General features: G+C 42.6%; 1 long non-coding RNA gene across 1 annotated transcript; it reads left to right on the top strand.

The window, feature by feature from the left end:
* Nucleotides 1–25,193, top strand: LOC123335105. The gene is made up of 2 exons (XR_006553442.2): nucleotides 1–427; nucleotides 22,804–25,193. It is a non-coding gene; the product is annotated as an uncharacterized LOC123335105 (long non-coding RNA).
* The last annotated feature ends 1,582 nt before the right edge of the window (nucleotides 25,194–26,775 follow it).

Consider the following 26,775-nt stretch of genomic DNA (forward strand, 5'->3'; position numbering starts at 1 on the left):
TAGAAATCAAGCGTGCATGCGTGGGTGCGTAGTCGTGTCTGACCCTTTGCTACCCAGTGGCCTGTAGCCCACCAGGCTCCTCTGTCCGTGGGATTTCCCAGGCAGGAATCCTGGAGTGGGTTGCCATTTGCTCCTCCAGGGGACCTTCCCCACCCGAAGGAAACCGCATCTCTTGTGTCTGCTGCATTGGCATATGGATTCTTCACCATTGGCACCTCCTGAGAAGTTCCAAAATGGTGAAGTGGAGTTTTAGAGAATGGTGTGAAGGAAGACGTTTGTCTGGCACTTGTCTTTGCCCCAGTACTTTTCCCTCTATGGTAGAGCAGTGCCTCACAGCCCTGAGAACAAAGTCACGTGCCAAGGATGAAAGAGAAGGAAAGAGATGCAGCCACCATGTAAGCCCTGGACTGTCCTGCATATTACCTAGGTGAGCAAAATAAGTTCTTTTCATTGACTAAATCACTGATACCTGGCTTCTGGTAGTACTAGCCAAAAAGAAGACCTAATTGATGTACTCATCGTGTGAAATAAGGAGTATACATCCAGTTCATTGGGATAAAGGAACATTTCACAAATTGTATTCTCTCCACCACTAGGTCTAGATGTTTGGCTGCACTTCAGGATTAAAGTAGGTTTTGCTAGTTTGGTAAACTGTGCATACAAAATCTCATAACATGTTGTAATGCACTGCCTTCAGAAACAGAGGATTTATTCTCCCAGCTGCTGGCAGTATTCCTGGGCCAGAGACCTCAGGCATGAGCCCTCTCTGGAGATTGCCCTCAGCTGAAGAGAGGCACGTTGCCCAAGGGCATGCCCCTTTCCAGGGCACCTGTATCTAAGGACTGTTCAGTGTTGGGATAGATAAACTCAACCCCACACCCAACTTGAAACAACTCCAAAAAGCCATTCTAGCACCAGAGCTCCCCATGGGCTTGGCCCAGCTTCTTCCCCTGCCTTATTCGGTACCCCCAACTCCCCTTCCCTGTTAATCCCAAGAACCATTTATAAGAGACTTCCTGCCCACTAATCTCCAGGTCAAACCCCATGTACCAGGGAACTCAGACTATGACAGGATATTATTAGTCTGCTCAAACTTTGAAGAATCTCAGAGTACAAAGGAAACATGTTTAAATATGTTATGTATCTAAATTGATTGGTAAACCAGGGGACTGTTAGAACACTTTTCACATCCTCTGGAGCAATTTCTCTTAATATGAGTTTGGGACTTACTGGAATCAATTTTAAATCATTGTGTGTACATAGAATTTAGACTATTATGACAAAATTGTTTAGTCGCCAAATCATGTCCAACTGTTTTGTGACTCCATGGACTGTAGCCTGCCAAGCCCCTCTGACCTTGTGATTTCCCAGGCAAGAATACTGGAGTGGGTTGCCATTTCCATCTCCAGGGTATCTTCCCAGACCAGGGATCGAACCAGCACCTCCTGCATTGGCATGTGGATTCTTTACCACTGAGCCAGCAGGGAAGCCCATATTATGACCCAATGTCAAATCAGAATGCTTATGCCATGGTAGAACTATTTAGCCAAATTTCAAAGAAGTGCAACCAAAGTTATACTCTAGTTGAATACAACTTTGTTTACCAATCATATCAAGTTGATACTTAATATAGTAGCCTGTGGTCATTATTATGTAAAGTACCTTTCTTAGAGTCCTTCTATAGGCTATGGCCCCAGATGAAATCCAGCAACCTTATTTCACTGCTGATGGCTGAACTACATCTTAAGTCCCCAAAGAAATGTCATCTCTGAACTATGGCATTTCTCAAAAATTAATATAAGAAATCGCCATAAAGAAAAAAGTTTCTATGTTTTTTTTTTTTATAAAATTCTTATTGAAACCATCATACATTTAAAAAGTCAATGGCTCTGTTAGGGGCCATAAAATAAATTCTTCTTAGAGTTAGTGTTAGGAAAAAATCTACTTCTATAGAAAAACTGGCATGCTTCTTTTTATTAGCTAATAAGAACCTTATATAACTTGTGTTTTCCTTTTTGTCTTGCCTGCCAGGAAAAGGTCAAAAGTAAAGTTTGCATTCCACCTCAGTAGCAGTCCTTAGCTTATTTTTCTGTAGTAGATTCTTGCCTAGATGTCCACTTAGGATTGGTTACTGGACCCGCCATAGATACCAAAGCCCACAGATGCTAATGTCCCATAGTTGGCTCTCTATGTTCGTGGGTTCTGCATTCTCAGATTCATTTGACTGTGGCTGGTAACTCAGTACACGATCTGCAGTTGGTGAAACCCATGACCATGGAGGGCCAGCTGTATATAGCTTTTCTCACCTCTACCTTCATTCTTTGGTCTTACATCTTTATCCTTTTTTAATAGTTGTGCCATATCACTACTATAAGCCACCCTAGATCTTCTGAAAATAAGTAGGCTGAAATAAATATAAATGTGCCTATTGTTCTTTGCACAACTTACCTACCCCTGGTCTCCCCAATCCTGTCCATTCATTTTCTCTAACTGCGGTTGAAACTTACACCAACTGTGTGCAAGGCAATACTGATTCAAAGAATAAGAGAAACTGTCACCTCGAGTTTCTCATTGTTGATCTAGGACAAGAGAGACCACACACACACACACACACACACACACACGTATGTAAAGTGCAAGACGAAACAATGTGTGTGTGTTGGGGGTCAGGGGGAGGTGGTGCTCCACAGCCACTGTTGTTGAAAGCAGGGAGAACTCACTCTTGGTTTGGCTGAGGCCAGGCTTGTGCCCTGTGAGTTCCCATTCAGTAGAAGCAGACAGATATCCTCAGGTACAGTGATTGGCTACCCAGTCCCCATGCTGTGTATCAAGGGTCAAAATGTGAATCACATATTTGAACACAGCAGTGCGTGTCCACAGCCAAATGGTCTTACTGGTAGTTTATCTGACTCAGAATCATGGCAAACGTTCAGTCAGCCCTTAACTTGGTCAAGCAATGTATGTTTTCTAACACAGAGACAGGTAGGCAGAGCTTCAGAAATGGAGCTCTATTTTCTTCACCTTCTTGGGACCTGAATCCTAGCTGCTCAGAGCCTTCATTGCAGGCACTCCTGGGTCAGCACCATGGACGCCCCCTGGTGGTGGCCATGCAGTTAACCCTGCAGGCCTCCATTCAAGATGCCCTGCTGTGCAGAGCTCCTTCAGCTCAGCTGTGGCCCCACTTCCCTGTGCTTTCTTAGCTGGAGACTGAGCACAGCGAAGGCATCAGAGTCAGAGCATCTCTTTCTGCCCGGGAGCCCCTCTTAGGGCAGGCTGTGGCCTAAGACTCCCCTCACCTGGCCAGATCTTCCTCCAGAATGTTCTGCAGTCTGAGGCTTTCCTCGCCTCTCTCCCTGCATAGGTGTCAGCCCTATGTGCCAGTCTGAAGGCTCTCTCTGCCTGCTCCTGCTCCAACCCCCTTCATCCTTCCCAGGCCTGCCCCTCAATGACTCCTTGCCCATCTAATCCCATTTTGACGGCTGCCTTAGATACTCCTTGACCTTCATCCCTAGAGCCTCCCCTTTTTACTCTTTCACCCTCTTCAAGGTTCAGCCTCCTCTTGGGGTAAGCATTCAGCTTGGGATTTTCTTTCCTTTTTAACTTTCTTTACTCCCCCTGCCTAGGGAGAGTGGGACAGTGGGGGCAGGATGGTGCGTAAAATCCTGTGGGTGGAAGTGAGGAGGGGCATGGGTCTTTCCTTGGCAAAGATGAACTTGGTGCTGGTATGTTTCAATATGTCTCCTGTAACTTGTCCTGAAAGAGTCTATTCCCTTCTCTGCCTTGAGTTATATCACAAAAAGCCATGTTCTGTTCCCTTAAGCTGGTGGGACAGGGAGAGGTAATATGTCAGTTCAGTTCAGTTCAGTTCAGTTGCTCAGTCGTGTCCGACCCTTTGCGACCCCATGAATCACAGCATGCCGGGCCTCCCTGTCCATCACCAACTCCCGGAGTTCACTCAGACTCATGTCCATCAATCAGTGATGCCATCCAGCCATCTCATCCTCTGTCATCCCCTTCTCCTCCTGCCCCCAATCCCTCCCAGCATCAGAGTCTTTTCCAGTGAGTCAGCTCTTCGCATGAGGTGGCCAAAGTACTGGAGTTTCAGCTTTAGCATCATTCCCTCCAAAGAAATCCCAGGGCTGATCTCCTTCAGAATGGACTGGTTGGATCTCCTTGCAGTCCAAGGGACTCTCAAGAGTCTTCTCCAACACCACAGTTCAAAAGCATCAATTCTTTGGTGCTCAGCCTTCTTCAGAGTCCAACTCTCACATCCATACATGACCACAGGAAAAACCATAGCCTTGACTAGACGAACCCTTTGTTGGCAAAGTAATGTCTCTGCTTTTGAATATGCTATCTAGGTTGGTCATAACTTTCCTTCCAAGGAGTAAGCGTCTTTTAATCTCATGGCTGCAGTCACCATCTGCAGTGATTTTGGAGCCAAGAGAAATAAAGTCTGACACTGTTTCCACTGTTTCCCCAACTATTTCCCATGAAGTGATGGGACCGGATGCCATGATCTTCATTTTCTGAATGTTGAGCTTTAAGCCAACTATTTCACTCTCCACTTTCACTTTCATCAAGAGGCTTTTTAGTTCCTCTTCACTTTCTGCCATAGGGTGGTGTCATCTGCATATCTGAGGTTATTGATATTTCTCCCGGCAATCTTGATTCCAGCTTGTGTTTCTTCCAGCCCAGCGTTTCTCATGATGTACTCTGCATATAAGTTAAATAAGCAGGGTGACAATATACAGCCTTGATGTACTCCTTTTCCCATTTGGAACCAGTCTGTTGTTCCATGTCCAGTTCTAACTGTTGCTTCCTGACCTGCATACAGATTTCTCAAGAGGCAGATCAGGTGGTCTGGTATTCCCATCTCTTTCAGAATTTTCCACAGTTTATTGTGATCCACACAGTCAAAGACTTTGGCATAGTCAATAAAGCAAAAATAGATGATTTTCTGGAACTCTCTTCCTTTTTCCATGATCCAGCGGATGTTGGCAATTTGATCTCTGGTTCCTCTGCCTTTTCTAAAACCAGCTTGAACATCTGGAAGTTCACGGTTCATGTATTGCTGAAGCCTAGCTTGGAGAATTTTGAACATTACTTTACTAGCATGTGAGATGAGTGTAATTGTGCGGTAGTTTGAGCATTCTTTGGCATTGCCTTTCTTTGCGATTGGAATGAAAACTGAACAACTCACCCTGTAACACAGGTAAAACATGTCACCTGAGTTCAAAGAAAAAAATTATCAAAAAGAACTGGAAAAGAGTTTCCATCCTGCGTTAAGCTCCAGCCTCCTTTTTTGCATCTCTTATCTCTTATGCAAAAGTTTTGCTGCTCACAGGTGAATAATTCACACTTCCCTTCTCTCACCCCAGTTTTTGCTTTCACATTTTCCATATTTGAGTTAATTTAACACAAAGAACATGCCAACAAATAACTCAACTTATCTCTTGTTATTTGTAGCATTGATTTCCCTTAAATTCGTCTCTGTTGAGAGAGATGTACTTATAAAGCTATTTAAAATTTTCCTAAGTTGGTTACAGGCAGTGTGTAGCAGATGCAGGGAATAAATAATAAGTTAGATTGAAAGTTACTCATCATTATGTTATTGATGGTGGTTGCCTCTTGGTGGGGGGAGGCAGGCACCTTTTCAGGCAGGATTTATTGTCACAGCCAATCTCTAAAACCTGTGAAGACTTCAAGGAGACAGGAACCATTCTACTGTAGCCTGTCTAAATGGAGTCCTGACGTCATGGCTGCAAACCCTCCCTGTTTATCTGGATTTGCAGACACATCTGCAAGACAAATCCCGTGATTTCACATTCCGAGCAATTGCTGGGTTGCAATGATGTCTCCAGGAGGAAGCAATTCATCCTTAAGCTTCAGAGTCATCAGAAGGGAATGGAAAGTGCTTCCTTCTTCCTGTATGTACAAGAGCAGCATTCCACATGAATTCTTGAGCAAAATCACACCTCTGATTTTAGAACCATTTTACCAGAATTTATCTTGGCATGTGGACACTTAAAATCCTTACTTTGTTTGCACTTCCTTCAGCCTCCTCCTAGACATTTTAAATGGCTGGGCATCCTCTCGTGCGCCCCTTTTGTTTTCCAGACACACCACAAACCATAAGGAGCACATGGACTGCAGTCCACCCAGTGCTCAGTCAATGGGTTTCTTGATTGGCTACCTAATTAAGTAAATCTCCTTGCCTGGAGAAAACTAAGTTAAAATAACATTTGAGGTCCATCCCTAAGCCCACAAGAGAGAAGAAAATTTAAAACCAGGGCTGAAAATTTCCTCTGTTGTGCAATGAGTATTGCAGAATGGCTGTCAGATGGAGTTTCAAGAACATATTAACATTTTCCTAAACAGGAGTTCAGACCCCACAGTCTCCTAAATGTTGCAGGTTTGGCTGACTTTAGTTCCTGAAGGATTACCCTGCTGGAAACTATCCGCCAAGAGTGACTCTACCCACTCTGTCTGTTAGTGTGTGTGTGTGTGTGTGTGTGTGTGTGTGTGTGTCACTTCAGTCACGTCTAACTCTTGAGGCCCTATGGACTGTAGCCTGCCAGGTTCCTCTGTCCATGGGATTCTGCTGTCAAGGATACTGGAGTGGGTTGCCATTTCCTTCTCTAGGGGATCCTCCAAATCTAGGGATCAACCCTGTGTCTCTTATGTTTCCTGCACTGACAGGTGGGTTCTTTACCACTAGTGCCACCTGGGAAGCACCCTGCCTGCTATTAGATCTTCTTATTCTGGTTAGAGAGCCCTTTCTTCTGCTTTTCAGTAATAAACACATCAAAAAGCAGAGTGAAATCAGAGAAAAACAAATATCATATATTAATGTGTATTTGTGGACTCGGAAAAAACTGGTATAGATGGTCTTATTTACAAAGCAGAAATAGAGACAGATGTAGAGAAGAAACCAGGTGGGTAATACCAGGTGGGTAATCAGAGGAGACGGAGAAGGCAATGGCACCCCACTCCAGTACTCTTGCCTGGAAAATCCTATGGATGGAGGAGCCTGGTGGGCTACAGTCCATGGCGTCGCTGAGAGTCGGACACGACTGAATGACTTCACTTTCACTTTTCTCATGCATTGGAGAAGGAAATGGCAACCCACTCCAGTGTTCTTGCCTTGAGAATCCCAGGGACAGGGGAGCCTGGTGGGCTGCCGTCTCTGGGGTTGCACAGAGTCGGACACGACTGAAGTGACTTAGCAGCAGCAATCAGAGGAGATGGGACGAATTGGGAGTTTGGGATTGACAAGTATACACTATTGATACTATCAATAAAAATTAATAACTAATGAGAACCTACTGTGTAGCACAAGGAACTCTGCTTATTGCTCTGTGGTGACCTAAATGGGAAGGAAATCCAAAAAAGAGGGGACATATATATAGGCTTCCCTGGTGGCTCAGACTGTAAAGAATTCGCCAGCAGTGCAGGAGACCTGGGTTTGATCCCTGGGTCAGAATGATCCTATGGAGAAGGGAATGGCAACCCACTCCAGTATTCTTGCCTAGAGAATCCCACGGACAGAGGAGCCTGGCGGGCTACAGTCCATGGGGTCACAGAGAGTAAGACATGACTGAGAGACTAACACATGTATATTTATAACTGATTCACTTTGCTGCACAGTAGAAACAAACACAGCATTATAGAGCAACTATATGCCAATAAATTAAAAAAAAAAAAAGAAAAGAAAAGTATGGTATGCTGGGCAGAGAACTGAGAGACCCTTTGCCTCCCAGTGCTTGCTAGACGTAGCACAAGGGTACCATTCCAAACAGAAGAAAAGGTGTATTTCTTTAATAAACCTCCAGAGAATGAGATGCCACAATCCCTGTCAGTAACTATTTTTAGGTTGGGACAACCATTAATGCCAGGCCTTTCTTCCTCCAGGCCTACTCATTTCTGTGGGCCTACCTTCCCAGAAATGGTCCTTTTAGGACTAAGCCTGTTGACCATGACAAGGATCTGATCCAGTGCAAATATAAAAAGAGGGCAAAGAGTCAGCTTCTGAAGCAGATAATAGTAAAAAGGAATTAGATACTACTTCAAGTGCTAAGTGTAAGAACTGGCACTTCATTTTTTAACCGTAAAACTATATATCCCCTCATAAACTCATGTTTTATTGGTATGTATGTGGTTTAATATGAGAACCACTTTAAAAGTAATAAATTGCTCATGTTTCCCTTAACCTATGGAATAAATACTCATGAATAAATACCTATGAAGGGCAGACTTCTTGGGGTCATCCATCATCTTGTTAGTGTATTTGTAATAATTTGATGTTTAAGGCATAACACCAACACAGCTAATTCTTAATGAAAGATTAATACCCAATAGCTAGCACTATCAGACCACTGGTGACAGAGAGCCCAGAATAAATTTACTGCAGTACATCTAAAATCTAGTTTAAGTACACCTCTCTTCCCCCCCAACCTCTAAAAAATCTATTACATGGGGAGTGCCTGGTTTATTTCCATGTTAGTGTGTGATATTTAATATGGCTTGTTAACATGGCTTACCATATTTTCTGGGCATGAGTATTTATGAGAAAAACTTCAGATTTATACAAGGTTTTGGACATGTGTCTCATATAAACTGGAATAAGAGCATTGTTGCTAAAACCTGGGGCTTGCTTTGAAGCCTCATCATACTGGTTTCTTGTGAAACCATTAAGCAAAATGCCCTGAAGGGTAGGAAAAATTGCATTGAGCAATAAAATGTCAACAAACTGCAGAATCTGAACATCAGGCACTTTCATCTAAACATACCCTTCTCTCCTTTCACTTGGCAGGGGTTTGGTTTTTAAAAAGTAATAAACTCTAGCACTCCAGTTGACCTGGGATGTGTTTAAGAAATTAAACCCTAGAGCCAGAAGCACTTTGACCTTTAATGTGGACTCCCTACCTCAGAAAAACCATAGAATAAAAAATATTAACAGAAAAGGAGAACAGAAATTTATGTCTCAATTGTCTTGGTTTGGTTTTGTCTTTTGTTGTTTTTTTTTTAAAAAAGCACACAGTGAAACTATTGACCAGAAGGAACAGTCTTAAATCTGTTTAAACAGGTGTCCAGTACTTACCATCTCATGAACAGCAAACTAACACAATCACAGCACAATTTTAAAAGGATATGAACAAGGAAAACCTATTCCTAAGCCTATATAACTTTTATAAACCTGGAGCAGACATAGTTTGATCTTGGAACCGGGTTGCAGTCAAGAAATATATTCCCACAGCCAAAAGTAATTTCAAAATAACTCGAACCCTTATGTTTCTTAAAAACCATAAAGCATATCCAAATTCGAAGACCATAACAACAGTTATTAAAACCGTCTTTCGTCTTCCACCCCACCCTCCTCACACTTGCTGCCAGGGCAGAGCATTTCAATCCACAATTCCTCATAACTTCTCTGAATACACCATTTTCCTTTTCTCTGCCTTTCCCCTCTTCTCCACATTACTTTATGATATAGATTGACCTGACCTCTCTAATAGAAGAAAAGAATCAGGAAATTGATCTGGTCAATTGATAATTCTCTTTGGCTGAGTAAAGTATGGAAATAGGGAACATCCCACATTAATCATTTGATCCCAATGTAATTGCATCATGAATGAACGATATGTTTGCAGAGTTCTAAAGAAACTAGAAAAACCTAGAAAAACTTGTTTATTAAATCATAGAGAAGAAGATCTCTGTTCTGAATCTCAGAAAAGTGAAGTTTCCTTTTGGAAGTATTGATTAAAATCTGATAGGTTACCAGATGGAGGTCTAGAATTTCTTGGAGAAGGAAGTAGGAGATAAAATATTAGTCACGGACACTAGGAAATTTCAATGCCTGCATGCAGACACCACGTAACAATGCTTTGGGATGGTAAATCAGCATACACCTATACATGGCCATCATGCAAAATTTATAGGCTTAGGCCCAAGAAAAAGTCATTATTAAAACAGGAAACTGCCTTGAAAGAGGATACCTAATAGTTTCACTATTTTACCTTTACCTAATAGTTTCACTTACAGAAAATTATACAAAGAAAAAACCTAGTTGCACAAAGATTATTATATGAAAACAGTTATCAAAACAATTTGCAACCGAAAAATCAGAAACAACCAAGTTATCCAATAATAGAATCTTGGTTTACATAAGTGTTGTATGATACATCCATAGTATGTAAAACTATGCACATTAAAACAAAATAATGCTGCAAAAATTATTTAATGGAAAGATGTTCTTGATAATTATTGTTGCAAAGCAAGTAACATACAAATAATTCTATTTTCTTATGTTTATATTTGAGGCTTCTAGGTAATGCTAGTGGTAAAGAATTTGACTGCCCATTCAGGAGACGTAAGAGACCTGGGTTTGAAACCTGGGTTGGGAAGAACCCTTCAAGGCAGGCATGGTAACCCACTCTAGTTTTCTTGCCTGGAGAATCCCATGGACAGAGGAGTTTGGCGGGCTCTAGTCCATAGGGTTGCAAAGAGTCGGACACTTAAGCAACTTAGCATGCAGGCACATGTTTATATTTATATTACTGAAAAGCAAACAACCCCCAAAAAGGCAAAATATTTGAACCAATATTTCACAAAAGAAGATATATACATAGCTAACACTTGAAAAAAATCCTCAACACCATTAGTCATCAGGAAAATCCAAATTAGAACAAGACACCACATAATCACTGGAAAGGCTAAAATTAAATAGAATGACAAAACCAAGTGTTCTAAAGGTTCTGCTGGTGGGAATGCAAAATGGTACAGAAAATGGACAATTTCTTACAACATTAAGCATGTACCAACTGCATGAGCCAGCAGTTCTGTTGTTGGGTATTTACTCAAGAAAAATGAAAACTTGTATCCACAAAAAGCTTGGAAAAAAGCATAGAAAACATTTATGGAAACTTTATTCATAATAGCACAAAACTGGAAAAGTCCCACGTGTCCATCCACATTCATACAATGGAATACTACTGAGAAATAGAAAGGAAAAAACTACTCATAGATGTAGTTTAATCTCAAGAACATTATCCTGAGCAAAAACAGCCTGACAGGAAAGACTATATACTGTGTGATTCCTTTATATAAATTCCAAAACCAGACAAAACTAAATTGATGCAAACAAGAATAGGGGTTGTGGGGAGTGTGGATCCAGACAGTAAGAGGACTAACTGCATAGAAAATGCATGCAGAAAATGTTACATCTGTTGGAAATGTTCTATAGCTTGATTAGGATGTTATACAGATGAATACATTTTTTCAAAATTCACCAAACTGTTTAATAAAAGTTATGCATTTTACTGTATGTAAATGATACCTCAGTGCGTTCAATAAACTGATTTTAAAAAATCATTTGCTAAAGGCTGTCCCACTCCTGCCCCACCGCTATGCAAGACCCTGTGTGTGCTGTAAGCCCCTGCTGCAAACTCATGCAGAACCTTTCCTGAGGGAACATAGTCCCTATGATTCTAGGAATCAACACACACATTCCCCAGCCCTTGTCCGCTCCCCAGCCACATCTGGCTGTGCATCACAATCACCTGGGGTGTTCATTAGAAATGCAGATTTGGGGGCCTTTTCCTGAGAAATTCTGGCCTTAGATCTACTTTACATCCAAGGCAAATGCCACAGTGCTTTGTGCTGTGTTCACCGCCCACACCCCAGCCACACTGGATTTTGAGTCACTGCTCCAAGGCTCTGTTGTCGCTTAGCTGCCCAGTCATGTCTGACTCTTTTGGCGACCCCATGGACTGTAGCCCCCCAGGCTCCTCTGTTCATGGGATTTCCCAGACAAGAATACTGAAGTGGGTTGCCATTTCCTGCTCTGTACTGAAATTCAATTCCTCCTCATGTCCAGGGTTGCCACTGGGCACTGGTCTCACTTTTTAAAGAACTGCCTTTTTTCAAATGTAAGGATCTTGAAAGACAAATGATGTCACTTTTATCATCCCAGGGCTCTGTGACACATTAAACTCCAGTCTTTTCGTAGGCCCTCTCCCTTCAGTCATTTCAAAACTCTCCAGGAGAGGTTACATAGACGCAAAATCCGTCCTACTCATCATCCCACTTGTCCCCGGGATCCAGGATGAGGGATGATATTCCTCATTCTCGTGAGTGAGAATGAGGATCTCTACTCTGGCAGCATGTCAAGGTGACTTATAAGGGATTGTTACTAAATTATCCTGTGAAATCACAGAGTACATTTTTCTGTAGTCTGTTCTATAAGACCATAAAAATTGCAATGGTTAGGAGATCCTTTTCTCTGAAAGCCATTATTTGCTCATTTGGTCTGATTGGAAAAACGTCAAAGATTGTATCTTCAAACCCATGAATATCAGGATATATATGAGCATGTATATGCTACTCCTAGCGTGTAGATGGCCGTTATTGGTCACTTGGGATTTATACCAAGGCAAGCCTATATTTACTGTTCTTCCCTGGAGAATCCCAGGGACGGGAGCCTCGTGGGCTGCCGTCTATGGGGTCGCACAGAGTCGGACACGAATGAAGCGACTTAGCAGCAGCAGCAGCCTGAAGAGTAATTTAAACAGGGGAATAGGGTGTGTGTGTGTGTGTGTGTGTAAGACACATATATGTAAGATAGCATTCCTAATTCCATGAATTTCAGGTCCTAGAAAAACCAGGAAGACATTAGATCATTTTTTCAAATTTCAGGTTTTCTTTAGGTCCTATTGACCATTTAATATAAAAGTTTTTAATCAACTGGGCTACCAGGAGAACCAGGGAATTGGAATTCTTTTTGGTTGAGAAAGAAAGACAAATCCAAAGATAAATCTTTGTCCAGTCAGAAAGGGGGAAGCTTTAGAAGGCAAATGGCAGCAGGAGGAAATTCAGTAGCTAGAGTACAATAAATGGGGTGAAGAGTGGACTCAGAAAGGAAGAGGTGGATTGGAATGCAGATCTCTAGTCTGACCTTCTCTACAACTCTGCCCACAGCCCTGGTGATGGTTGTTAACTCTTAAACTTCTCTCCACATTGACCAGCGGGGGCACTTTGGAAAGCATAGAGCACACCTACCATCATTTAGCCCAGTTTCCTTCTGAAAACACTCTGATTCTTTTTTCTGTCTTCCTGACTCCAGTGGAAAAGAAAAAAAGAGACACAAGCTTATTACTTCCCTAAACATTCTCTCTTGTCAATACGATATTGATGGAATTCCCCTAGTCTAGGATCTCATAGGGATTCCCAAGACATCCTATTTCATTAAATTGATGACAATTCTAAGATCTTAAAGACTTGTAAAAGTTTATAACTAGAGAAGACATTGGAAATTATCTAGTTCCAACTCTTAATTTGAGGCATTTAATGATTTATGCAAGAATAGATAATGTTAAGCCCCTGCTATAAGCCAGGAATCAAAAAGAGCCAGAAACTTGCCCTGCAATACCACGTCTTTTTGTCTACCTACTCTCTAAGCTGGTGGCCATAAATTTTTCTCATTGTGGGGTTGTGTTCTTTAGGTAACTACATGCTGCTGCTGCTAAATCGCTTCAGTCGTGTCCGACCCTGTGCAAACCCATAGACAGCAGCCCACCAGGCTCCTCTGTCCCTGGGATTCTCCAGGCAAGAATACTGGAGTGCGTTGCCATTTCCTCCTCCAAGGTATGCATGCATGCTAAGTCGCTTCAGTCGTGTCTGACTCTGTGCGACTCTATGGACAGCAGCCCACCAGGCTCTTCCATCCACAAGATTCTCTAGGCAAGAATACTGGAGTGGGTTGCCATTTCCTTCTCCAGGTAACTACCTACTATATCCTTTATATTAACCCTTTAAACTGTAGCTAAATTTACCTCTTTGGGGCCCTAGAGATACAATACTAGAAACACAGAGGTAGGTAAAACAGAAAACTCCTGCTTAGGTGAACTTATATTCCAGAGAAGAAAATAATACATTCTATAATATCAAATAGGCTTCCCAGGTGATGCGATGGTAGAGAATCTGCCTACCAATGCAGGAAACACAGGAGTCCAGTCCCTGGGTCAGGAAGATCCCCTGGAGTAGAATCCATTCCTGTATTCTTGCCTGGAAAATTCCATGGACAGAGGAGCCTGGTGGGCTACAGTCCAGGGTGTCGCAGAGTCAGACACAACCAGGCATGCACACATACATGTAACATCAGATGAGTGATAGTCGCTCAGTGGTGTCCGGTTCTTTGCAACCCTGTGGGCTGTAGCCCGCCAGGCTCCTCTGTCCATGGAATTCTCCAGGCAAGAATACTGGGGTGAGTTGCCATTTCCTTCTCCAGGGAACATCAGATAGTGATATCAAAGAAGAAAAGTTAAGATGCTAGAGAATGAGTCTGAGACTGGTGACGTGCCTAGACAGAGTGGTTACAAAAGGCTTCTCTGAGGTGGTGATAGCTGAACTGCTGCTGCTGCTGCTGCTAAGTCACTTCAGTCGTGTCCAACTCTGTGCGACCCCAGAGATGGCAGCCCACCAGGCTCCCCCGTCCCTGGGATTCTCCTGGCAAGAACACTGGAGTGGGTTGCCATTTCCTTCTCCAATACATGAAAGTGAAAAGTGAAAGTGAAGTCGCTCAGTCGTATCCGACTCGTAGCGACCCCATGGACTGCAGCCTACCAGGCTCCTCTATCCATGGGATTTTCCAGGCAGGAGTACTGGAGTGGGGTGCCATTGCCTTCTCCGGATAGCTGAACTGGACACCTAAATGAAGTAAGACAGTGAACTAGGTAGAAACTTGGGAACAGTGTTCCAGATGACAGCAACAACAACAACCAAAAAAACCCTCTGACTTGGAAATTAGCTTGGCGTTTTTAAGGAACATAAAGTAAAGCCCTGTGACTAATATTGAGTGGATGAGGCAGAGTGATAGGAGGAGAGGCCAGAGATAAACGAGGAACAAATCATGCAGAGTTACAGTGCCTTGAAGGAAATGGAGAAACAATTTAAGTGATTTTCCAAGGACAGAGGTATAATTTGTCCTGTCCACCGCCCCCCCGCCATACTCCACAGAAGGTTTTCAAGGTAGCTTAGAGTCCCCCTACATTTCTGAAATCGAAGACTGTCTTTATGACATTGTACTTTCCCAGTATCAAACATAAAGTAGACCACCAGAGTAAAAGCAGATTGCAAGCAGGATTAGTCATCTTCAAAATGAATAGGATGACTAATACAATTTGGAGAGAAAAGTACAAAATGAGAGACATAATTGTAATTTTTAAAACCATGGAATATGTGATAGGGTTGCAATGGAATTACCTATCATTGGGAGACCAGTCACTTGTGAGCAATTCCTAAATAGTGAACCCTCGGAATGGCCAGAGAGGAGCCCAGAGCAACTGGCCCTGGCACCTCCAAAGGCTATACCCAGTTGCTCAGCCAACAGGGCAGAAAACACTGAAAAGAAAACATAATACCTATTAATTCGGGTTGCCATCCAGATCACAGATCATGATGGCAAAATATAAATAGGTCCCGCTTTTCACAAAGTATACAACTTCTCAAGTAGACTGTAAATACTACTCTTATCAGAGGGCTGTCTGCCCATCACAACTGCACCAGAGAGCTGTTTACTAAGAATAAGGGATTGTTTTATCATCTAAAGTTTAGATAACAGGCTTCCCAAGAAATCAGTCCAAAAGGGGGAAATTCTAAGGCAACAGAAAATAAGTAATCTTACCTACTTCACATATGATCGAGTCTTAATTTTGAGCACTAAAAAAAAAAATTACACAACTTGTATTAATAAAAAATCAATAATTCCCCACTCCTCTGAGTAAAGGTCAAACAAATACACAAAGAATATATTATTACCCAGTCATAAAAAGGAACGAAACTGGGTCATTTGTAGAGACATGGATGGACCTAGAGTTTGTTATACAGAGTGAAGTAAGTCAGAAAGAGAAAAACAAATATCGTATGTTAATGAATGAGTGTGGAATCTAGAAAAGTGGAATAGATGAACCTATTTGCAGGACAGCAATAGAGACAAAGATATAGAGAAAGAGGAAGGGGGGACAAATTGGGAGATTAGGGTCGATATGTATATACACCACCATGTGTAAGACAGATGGCTAGCAGGAACCTGCTATATAGCACAAGGAGCTCAGCTCAGCCAGCGCTCTGTGGTGACCTAGAGGGGTGGGTTGGGCCGGGGTAATGGGAGGGAGGGTCACGAGGGAGCGGATATGTGTATACATACAGCTGATTCACTTTGTTGTACAGCAGAAACTAACACAGCAGTGTAAAGCAACTATACCCAATTAAAAAAAAAAAAAGAATATATCATTTGAAGGAATTCCAAATTATTGACCTCACACAGAGCCTCGCATTGATGGGTCCAGGCTTGCTATCATCTCATTTTCTAGGAACATCCTCCTTCTTCTTGCCCTAAATGGAAATAAAGACTGGATCCCAATAGATTCTGAAAACCTATGAATATTCAGGCAAGAAGCAACAGTGCCAGCCAATAGGTAGATGAAATATTTGGCCATGTTTTTCTTCATATGAGAACTGGAATGTTTTAGATGTTCAGGGATGAATCTGAGAGTCCAAAAGAGGTAAACTTAGGAACCATATAAGGAACTACTACTTCCGCAGCAGGTAGTGAGAGAAATTGCTGGCTTCCACCTTAGGGTGGGTAAGCAAGGGCATGTCTCAGCTCTTTGGTTGCCTTTGGGGAAGATAGCTGTGCCCCTTTCCTAGATGTATTTTGGTGTTTTCATCAGACATGGAATACTCACTACATAGGCAAATCTTAAGCCTATGATCTAAAAGTACACATTTTAAGACACTAAGAGGCAATGGGCTTTATTGCCGTTCATTAGCTTGATATTTCAAGGAGCTCAGAAGAGAACTGTAGCAACTCAGAGGAATTCATGTTTGGTAGACTATTTCCTAATGAGTGTTTATCTCTTAGAAATACTTGTTTTTGGCTAAACTGAGACCTCTGTTTCTACTCACTGCTTAGCATTTCGTATATCTCTCCATGTTTACCTTAAGGAGCTTTCTCTGAATAACCCATGTCCTGGAATCTTCTCTAAATTCCTAAAGAATTATCTGTGGCCCTCATTTGTCATTTAACATATGCTATTTCATAGGATCCTTTCTTCCTGCCTCCCTGCCTCCTTTTCTCCCCTCTTCTTCCCTCTGCTTCCTCCTCTTCTAAAATCTGTTACTGTAACCACTTACTCTATGTGAGCATTGTTCTCATCTCTTTTCAGTCAATTTTCTAGTTTAATCTTATCAATAGATCTATTATTTATTCTCTCCCAATTAGTTTCTCTACTTCTTGGGTACCCAGATTGTCTTATATTCCTCTTTAGGTACCAGGTATGCCACACTCATATTCTTCCAAAGAAATAAAACTTTAACCAAAATCTGTGTGCAACTGAAGAGTACACTTATGTTTGACTTGTGACTCACTCCCATGTAATTAAACAATTAATTTTGCCATTCTTACTTCAGTTATTATGTCCTAAGCCAGTACGTATCATTATGCATAGCTGGTCCTAGAGCAAATAGAAAGGTGTTTATAGAGAGGGAAAGGGCAGGTGGGGAGAGAAAAGAGGGAAGGGAATGACTCATATGTTACCTCATATTGATAAACCACAAATATTGTCTCCTCTTTCTATGCCTCCTTCCACTTCCCTTTTCTTAGAAATTGGTCAATAGAAGAATGTTCATTTCTTGAAGGATGCTTTTCAATGTCATTGTATTAAAATCATCATAACTTCAAAATGAGAGAGAAAGTGAAGAGAATATGAGGTGAATGGAGGGAAAGAAGGAACATTCCTTAAACCCTGATCAGCAAGGCTAAAAGGTCATTTTCTTAAAATTATAACTTATTCCAAGAAATAGTTTCCTCTTCACAATCCATTTTAAAACTCTACTACTAAATCACCCTGCATCTGTGCCGAGCCCTGAATCCCAAAGGCTGTGGATTCAAACCTTGGCTTCAGGAACTATCAGTGACTTATATGCCTATACTGAGAAGTCAAGGAGGCAGTTCAAACCCCAGAGCCGGCTGTAACAAGACTGAAGTCTCTTATGCCCACAGGGCTGCTGATCCCATTCTACAGGAATGCTGAAAACAGCAGCTTTCCCAGAGAGAGACTCCAAACTATACTCTTAGGTAATACAACCCAAGCCAAGCTCCTTTACATGGCCAGAGACAGAGCCAAGGAAATTCCTGTCAGTTCCACAGTTCTTTTTGAACTCTTTAGTCACCAGACATCTGGAATTACAACCAAAAAAATTTAGGAAAATTCATAGAGGACTCAAATGGTAATAATAGTGGCCTTTTGAAGATATTCCACACAACAGGAATTAATCAACCATATAATTTTCCAGTTATTTTACCAGCCATAGAAAATATTTTATGGACAAGGATACTGGGATTCAGAGATCCTAAAAAACTTAATAAGTAGCAGAACCAGGATTAGAATGCAGGTCCACCTGAGTGTTTCTCAAAAAGGGACAATGTTGCCCCCTACAGAATATTTACTAATATTAAATTATTAATGACTCCAGATAGTACCTGGGCATTTTGAGTTGCTGTACCTAGAGGGAGAGCAGTGATCATCGAGTGGGTAGAGGTCAGGGACACTGCTAAACCTCCTGCCATGTACAGGACCACCCCCACCGCATAGAATCACCCGGCCCAAAATGTCAGTATTGCTGAAGCTGAGAATCTGCCCCACCCACCCCCCCACCTCCCCACTTATCTGACTCTAAACCTGACTTCAAGCTTTGCAAAGCATTCGGCGTCTATATATACAGAGAAACACAGATGAGACTGCATAGGTGTAGCTTGGGGCTGAAGAGGATGAAAGGGAATGGAACTTATTGAGATGCAGATCTCCATTCATTTGTAATGAAGAGATGGGAGTGAACAGGCCACAGAATTCAGGACAAAAAACTCCATGCATCATTCAAAGGAACTGTTAGGATTTCCCTGGTGGCCCAGTTGTTAGGACTCCATGCTTCCAGTGCAGGGGGCACAGGTTCCATCCCCAGTTGGGAAAGATCTTGCATGTCACATGTGGAACCAACCACCATGCCCCCCTCAAAAAAAGAAAAAAACAAAAACAAGTAACCATCCCCTTTGTTAGCTGAGGAACACTGCCCAGCATAGCGGAGAATACTGAAGATATCAATGGCTCTGGACAAAACCAAGCATTCCAGTCCAGGGAACCTTTTGTCCTGGCTGCCTTCTGACCCTTGTCTGCCTGCCTGCCCTGGGGTTGTTGGGGTAACCCTCTTATCCCAGCTCCCCATGGCTGGCTGGGAGTGAACTCTGCCATGTCTACTTCATCAGAGGCCCAGGCTCAGGCTATCAGCACCTGGATCTGAGCCAACAGGGGACTGAGCAGGGCTGCTGGTACCAGACACCCAGGCCTGTTCTCTGTCCTCCCCCTCCTAATAAATGGCTTTCTGGGCTCTGCTTGTGCATGTATCATGGCCTCCCTGTTAGCAAGATAGCCATTTATCTATGCCTGATAGGAGTATGAAAAACAGAAGCTTTCTTGGATTGTAGTTTAGTGGACATGCTCACTCATCCATTTTCTCCATCATGAACCAGTGATAAATCTACTAGGCAATGTCTGTGTCTCTCAGTGGAGATGTCCTCAGCCCCTCCAGATGTAGGCAGTGTTGGAGGAATTGCACAAGGATTTCAGGAAGAGCCTTTATGTCTGCCCCAGCACACGCTCTCCTCTGCTCCCAACAAGAGATGTAGCCCCTGTGCTCTTCGCACAGATCTGTTTTCTTCCCCAGCAGGGCACTCACCTCTCTGTATCCAATTCCAAATCCAATTCCTGGCTGGCTGGCTGGCTTCTGAGCTTGCTCCAAGCTCTCCTTGCCCATAGTTACATTCCCAATGCTTAACAGGGGGGCTGATCCTACTGGGTGGATCAGATTCTATTAGTTAAGGGAATAAATGAGATGCTATTTGTATAGATATCCTTACAGCAGTTTATTTTATTTACTGCATTGTCACTTTTAAGATACCCAGCTCATCAAAAAACAGAAAACTCCTTGAAGGCTGGGGCCATGTATTCTCAATGCCTGGTCCATTTTAGGAGCTAAATGATTGAATGAGTGAAAAGAATTAATTGAAACAATCGAGGTTTGAGATTATTTTTTCTTTTTAAATTGAAGTCTCACTGATTTATGGACTGTCCCCAGTGACTCCCTGGTAAAGAATCCACCTGCAACTCAGGAGACTAGGGTTTGATCCCTGGGCCAGGAAAATTCCTTAGAGGAGGAAATGTTAACCCACTCCAGTATTCTTGCCAGGAAAATCCCAGACAGACAGAGGAGCCTGGTGGGCTACAGTCCATAGGATCACAAAGAGTCAGACAGGACTGACCAGCCGAACACAAATGCATGCATCATTGATTTACAATGTTGTGTTAATTTCTTCTCTACAGCAAAGTGATTCAGTTATACATATATATACATTCTCTTTTACATTCGCTTCCATTGCTGTGTATCACAGGGTATTAAATATAGTTCCCTGTGAGATACAACAGGACCTTGTTTATCCATCCTATATACAATAGTTTGTGTCTGCTAGCCCCAAATTCCCACTTCATCTCTCCCCCACTCACCCCTCCCCTGGCAACCACACTCTGTTCTTTTATGCCTGTGAGTCTGTTCATATTCATAGATAAGCTTGTGTCATAGTTTAGATTCCATGCACACATAATATCATATCATATCTGTCTTCCTTTTTCTGATTTACTTCACTTAGTATTGTTAGGTAGTTAGAACAGGAAAAAGGAGTCCAGAATGGCAGTGACTAAAAGACAAAAGAAGGGAAAAGCCCACGAAAACAGAACAAAGGAAGGTCCGAGGACTGGAGTGAGGACCTCAGGTGACGCAAACAGCCTCCTGGCTAGCCCACTTTACATAGGGCAGGCTCAGGGAGAGGAGAAAAAAATACAGAAAAAGAGGAGCCAAAATTGAGTCTCGGGCCTCTCTTCTCTTCACGTCTTCTGGGTCAGCCTGTCTTCAAGTCTCGAGGGTGTATTTTCCTTTGCTTGCCAAATAAAACTGAGCTGTAACACTGATCCACTGGTCACTTCATATTTTTGATGCAGCGAGACATATCCGAGGAAATTACAAACTCCCCTGACAGTACGATAATCTCTAAGTCTATCCATGTTACTGCAGATCGCAAATTTTCATTCTTTTTTATGGCTGAGTAGTATTCCATTGTAAATGTATATGCCACATCTTTATCCAGTCATCTGTCAATGGACATTTAGGTTGTTTCCATGTCTTGGCTGTTGTGAATAGTGCTGCTATGAACATAGGGGTGCATGTATCTTTTTGAATTATAGTTTTGTCTGGATACATGCCTCAGAGTGAGATTGCTGGACTATACAACAACTCAATTTTTAGTTTTCTGAGGAATCTCCATACTGTTTTCCATAGCAGCTGTACCAATTTACATTCCCACCAGCAGTATAGGAGGGTTCCCTTTTCTCCATACCCTTTCCAACATTTGGTATTTGTAGACTTTTTAGTGATGGCCATTCTGACCAGTGCGAGGAGGTGTCTCATTGTAGTTTTGATTTGCATTTCTCTAATAATTGATGCTTTTGAACTGTGGTGTTGGAGAAGACTCTTGAGAGTCCCTTGGACTGCAAGGAGATCCAACCAGTCCATTTTGAAGGAGATCAGCCCTGGGATTTCTTTGGAGGGAATGATGCTAAAGCTGAAACTCCAGTACTTTGGACACCTCATGCAAAGAGTTGACTCATTGGAACAGACCGGATGCTGGGAGGGATTGGGGGCAGGAAGAGAAGGGGACGACAGAGGATGAGATGGCTGGATGGCATCACTGACTCGATGGACGTGAGTCTGAGTGAACTCCGGTAGTTAGTGATGGACAGGGAGGCCTGGCGTGCTGCGATTCATGGGGTCGCAAAGAGTTGGACATGACTGAGCAACTGAACTGATCTGAACTGAATAATTAGCAATGTTGAGCGTATTTTCATGTGCCTGCTGGCCACCTGTATGTGAGACAGTAAACTGTCTTTGTATTAATATTTGATTTATGACATCAAACTGACATAGAGGTCACATAGCTATGTGTGTTTATCAAAACTCATAGAGCTATACACAAAACAGGGTGAATTTTGCTCTGTACAAATTCAGTTTAAGTTTTTAATGAAAAATAAAATTTTAAACATACCATGAAAAATAAATCACTTTTCTCTAGCATGTAATCATGATCATTATAAAAATGTTAAAGCAGCTCTCTCCCTTAAAAATATTATATAAGAAAAGATGCAGGTTGTTACAGAAGCATGACTTCATCATCATAGAAATGAACATTTCATAACTATCTTCAGAATGTCAAAGTAATCTTATTTCATATACAGACTCTTGGTAAAAATGAGGCATTTCCAGTTCCTCAAAGTCAACATTCAGCTACAGATATGTTTTCAGAGAGTAAATGTTGTTTTAGCAGATGTCACTCTTGTAGATTTTTTTTAAATGATATGTGCTAAAACTCCTGAGTTTTGAAAATATATTTTGCCTCAAGGATTTATTTACCTCTATCCCAACATCATAAAGTAACATGCATAAACTACCAGGAACAGCTTTCTAAGGACAGAGAGACTTAATAGGGCCCTATATTAGCAGAATATTTCCAAAATTACAAATATTTCATAATTTAAAAAAAAAAAACAATTTAATAATGGGAAGGGTGAGTAGTAAACAGAACACCAGAGAGCATGTCTTTGGTGCAAAGCAACTGGATTATCATGGTCTTTCTTCTTTCAGTCTTCCAGGATTCCCCAAGCTGACATCAAAACCACCCATCTCTCGATTCTTTTGGCGCTTTCTGTTTATATCTTTGGAGACTGGGATCATCGGCCTAAGGCAGACTCCATCTGGGCCACGTGTAGAATGAATACAGTATGAGTTTTGTGTGTGTGTGTTCTTTTGTTTGACTTGTGGTTTTTGAAAGTTTTGAATTTGTTTTGAACATTTCCAAAATTGGCAAATTTCCTGTATACATCCACTGTTCCAGTTTCTCTTGCAAAATCGGAAAGATCTGGCAATGCCCCATCCACGCTTCCATGTGGCCGGAGCCGAGTGGTGGCTGCTTTCTATAGAAGGAGCCTGTGCCCTGTGGTTTTCCAGTGTCTCTACAACCCCCTGTGTTACCTCTCTGGTCCTGGAGACCTTGGATACACCACCCAGGCCTAAGGAAGAACCAGGCCTATGGAACTCTGTACAAACCACTTAACATGGTAAGCAGGCGGAGGTCATTGCAGAGACTCTCCCAACCAGTGCTGAATCAAAGAATGAGCTTATGGGTGTGGTCAAAGCCAAGAAGATAGAGCGCAGCTCCGCAGGCTTTAGAGGACCAGGGACGTCGCCATGGAAGTTGCAGTTGGCTTTGGGACGGTCTGACTGACAGTGGACAGGGATTCCCCAGGATGGCAGTGCTGTGCAACGACTGGTATCGTCTGGGAAGGGACCCCCATGACGTGACTGTGGCAGTCTATGCAGTGGCAGTTTCCTTGCACAAAAGTACCAGAACCACAGGAAAGCAGGGATCCCGTGGGAGTTCCACCTTTCTTCAAGGGCTCCGGGTGCTCATCAATGCCACTGCTGTTGAACAAGGCAGGGGCAGGGGCTCTGGCTTCGGAAACCTTCACAGTGGCCTCAATTTGACCAGCCACTCCTATCCTCTCTTGTATTGATTTGCAATATCTACTTTATCTCTTCAGTTAGACAGTTACTTTCTGTGGACTGGGGAAATACCAGGTTGGCCAAAAAGTTCGCTTGGGTTTTTCCATGCCATCTTACAGAAAAACCCAAACCTTTTCGGCCAACCCAATACGTTATGTTTCTCTTGTTACCTTCTAAGACCGACTGCTATATGTTAGACAAACAGCTTGTACTCCTTATTTGTTCTAAATTGAATCAGCGTGCTGTCTTCAGTATCCTAAGTAAGATCATACAAACGGCTGAGCGGTCGTGGCAGGAACTACACTGCGGTCATAGGACCTTCAACTCGGCCCCTGCCTTGCTGTCTGTGTTATTAGCCTGGACCTGTTTGACCCCTGCCAGGCTGGAGCATCCACAGAGTGTAAAAACTCTCTAAGCTATAGATCAAGAAGCATTCCAAAGTACTGTTCAATAGTAATGGGAGTGGTCTGCCGGCTCACCTGATTACACCTGGGAACAGGTATTACATGGCTATTGTATTCTCTGTGGGATTTTGAGGTTAAAAGATTTCAGAGCGCAGATCTTCTCTCTGAAGACTGTATGGTTTCAAACAGCAACCAGCCAACTGTCAAGAGGGATGTGTACCTACACTCACATAGGATTCTAGTGGAAATGAGCTCAGGCATCTATGAGAAGGAAGAGTCCTCTGTTACTGTAAACACGGCTTCATTAGCCTTGCCTCTCTTTAGTTTACACCCCGCCTTCTAATTATGCCCTAATTTGGATGGTACAAACATCTAACAATTCCTCCACCAACAGCTTTTCCAATTAGTAAGAAAATCAGTGGCAGATGTGAAATCCGTGGGAAGCTGAATGTAAAATGTTAATTAATTTTAAAAAACTGTAAAGCCTCTGGAAAACCTTTTCTGAGAAAACTTCGTATGGTGATCTCATTAACACAGACCATGGAATAGCTTTTTCTTTTATCGTGCTACCCTTTGAGTCTGATTCTTAGCATTTCCAGATTCTTCTCTGAGTCTGAAGCTGTTTGGGAAATTTATTAACTCTTCAATCACTGGCTAAGTGACCCTGGAATTGGTTACTCTGATATCTTTGACCAAGTATCTGACTGTCCTGTCTGGCAATCAACAAGGTCCTGCCCCCTGCCCCCCGACTCCTACCTTTACCACATAGCAATGTGAGAAAAGCCACAGAGTCAATGAGGGTAAATGATGAGGGTCTGGGTCTCTCCTTAGGGGGTTTATCTTATATTCCAAAAGGTCTCAAGACCCTCAGGTTACCCCTGAGAATTTGTGCAACAGAATTGTCCCCAAAGATGGTATAAATGAGAACAATGTCTCTGCCTCCTGGTTTATTGGGTTTCATGCTTTCAGGGACCAGCTGGGGACCAGCTGGTCAGTAAGTCAGTCTATCTAAGTGGAAAAAGGAGTTACAAGACTTAAAAATGGAGAGGGTCATTTTTAGTCACCCCTACAAAAAAAAATTGATAGAAATTAATTCATATGCTTGGAACCCAGTGCTGCCAAGGCGCTCACCTCATGGCATATGAAGTTCTCCTCTGAGGCAAGGCTGCAACTCCGCCTGCATTTTTTTCCTGCAGCGTCCCCTGCTGTCACTTTGGAGGATACCAGCTGGCTTTGACGTGACTTGGCTTTCTCTTCCTAGCTTGATCTCAGCCACGGCATCCTTCCAACACTTCTACTGAATTTAAAGAAGGGTCCTTGTTGCAGGGGTATAAGAATTCTCCCAATTCACTATCTGCATTTTTTATTATGCAACCCCTTTGATTGTAGTCACTTTTGTTTTAATTAAATTTTCCTTTCTTAAGACCTAAAAATGTTTTTTCATAGCTGGATCAGAAATAATGAAAATATTAATATTGAATGTGTTCCTCAGCATTTCTCAGACACTATTCAAAGAACTTTACATTGTTTATTATTTTTAAGCCTCTCAACAACTCTGTGGAGTGAGTGTTATCTGTTATTGCCATTTCACAGATGGGAAAACTGAGGCACTGACAGGTTGAGTGGCATGCCCAAATCACATAGTAAGTGGCCAAAGGGGGATTCAAACTCAGGTTCATCAGGCTCCAGAGTCCATACTCTGGGCTGGAAAACAAGACAAGGGACACTTGAAGTCACACTCAAAGCCTCCCTCCTCTAATTGCTGATTGTGTCCCTAGACTCGCTGGATATGTTCTCCCTCTCTCATCGGGGTGATGTCTTTCTGTGTAGAAGTGCAGACCTCTATAGCTGGAGAGGGAGCCCTTGCTTGCTGCACACCCCTCACCACCCTCAAACCCTCCCTCACCGGAGATACTCATTCCTGGGGTCTGGCCCCATTATTCCCAAATGAGCTCTGGGCCTCAAACAAATAGAACACCAGTGGCTTCCCTCCAAAATCCCTTAGCACAAAGAAAGAGGTGGGATCTTCCCAGGGATGCCCACCCCACCCCTTCCCCGAGTTCCTTCATGTATTTCAAAAGACTCTTCCCTTTATTTACATTTCTTATTTTCTTTTCTAAAAAATGTATTTATTTTAATTGTAGAATAATTACGATATTGTGTTGATTTCTGGCATACATCAGCATGAATCAGCTACAGGCATATATATGTCCCCTCCCTCTTGAGCCTCCCTCCCACCTCCCACCCCATCCCACCCCTCTAGGTTGTCACAGAGCACCGGATTTGAGCTCCCTGGGTCACACAGAAAATTCCCACTAGCTGTCTGTTCTACATATGGTAATGTATATGTTTCAGTGCTACTCTCTCAACTCATTCCACCCTCTCCTTCCTCCACTGTTCTTTATGTTTCCATCTCCTTTGCTGCCCTGCAATTAAGTTCCTCAGTGACTCTTCCCTTTAAAAGCTTCCTTTCGTGTTGGCTGTTGACTTGGGTTGTACGTGTGTGTACCAATGACCCCACGTTTTGGATCTCCAGAGCATGGCGCGGGACTTTTGCCTTCTGTGTAAGTGAAAGTGTAAGGGGATTTCAAAGAGAATGGAGGCAGGTTTACGGCCCTGAAGAGCATTACAATTGACAGAACTACTTGGT

Source organism: Bubalus bubalis, chromosome 9 (genome assembly GCF_019923935.1).
Source record: "Bubalus bubalis isolate 160015118507 breed Murrah chromosome 9, NDDB_SH_1, whole genome shotgun sequence".
In the NCBI taxonomy this organism is placed as follows: Eukaryota; Metazoa; Chordata; class Mammalia; order Artiodactyla; family Bovidae; genus Bubalus; species Bubalus bubalis.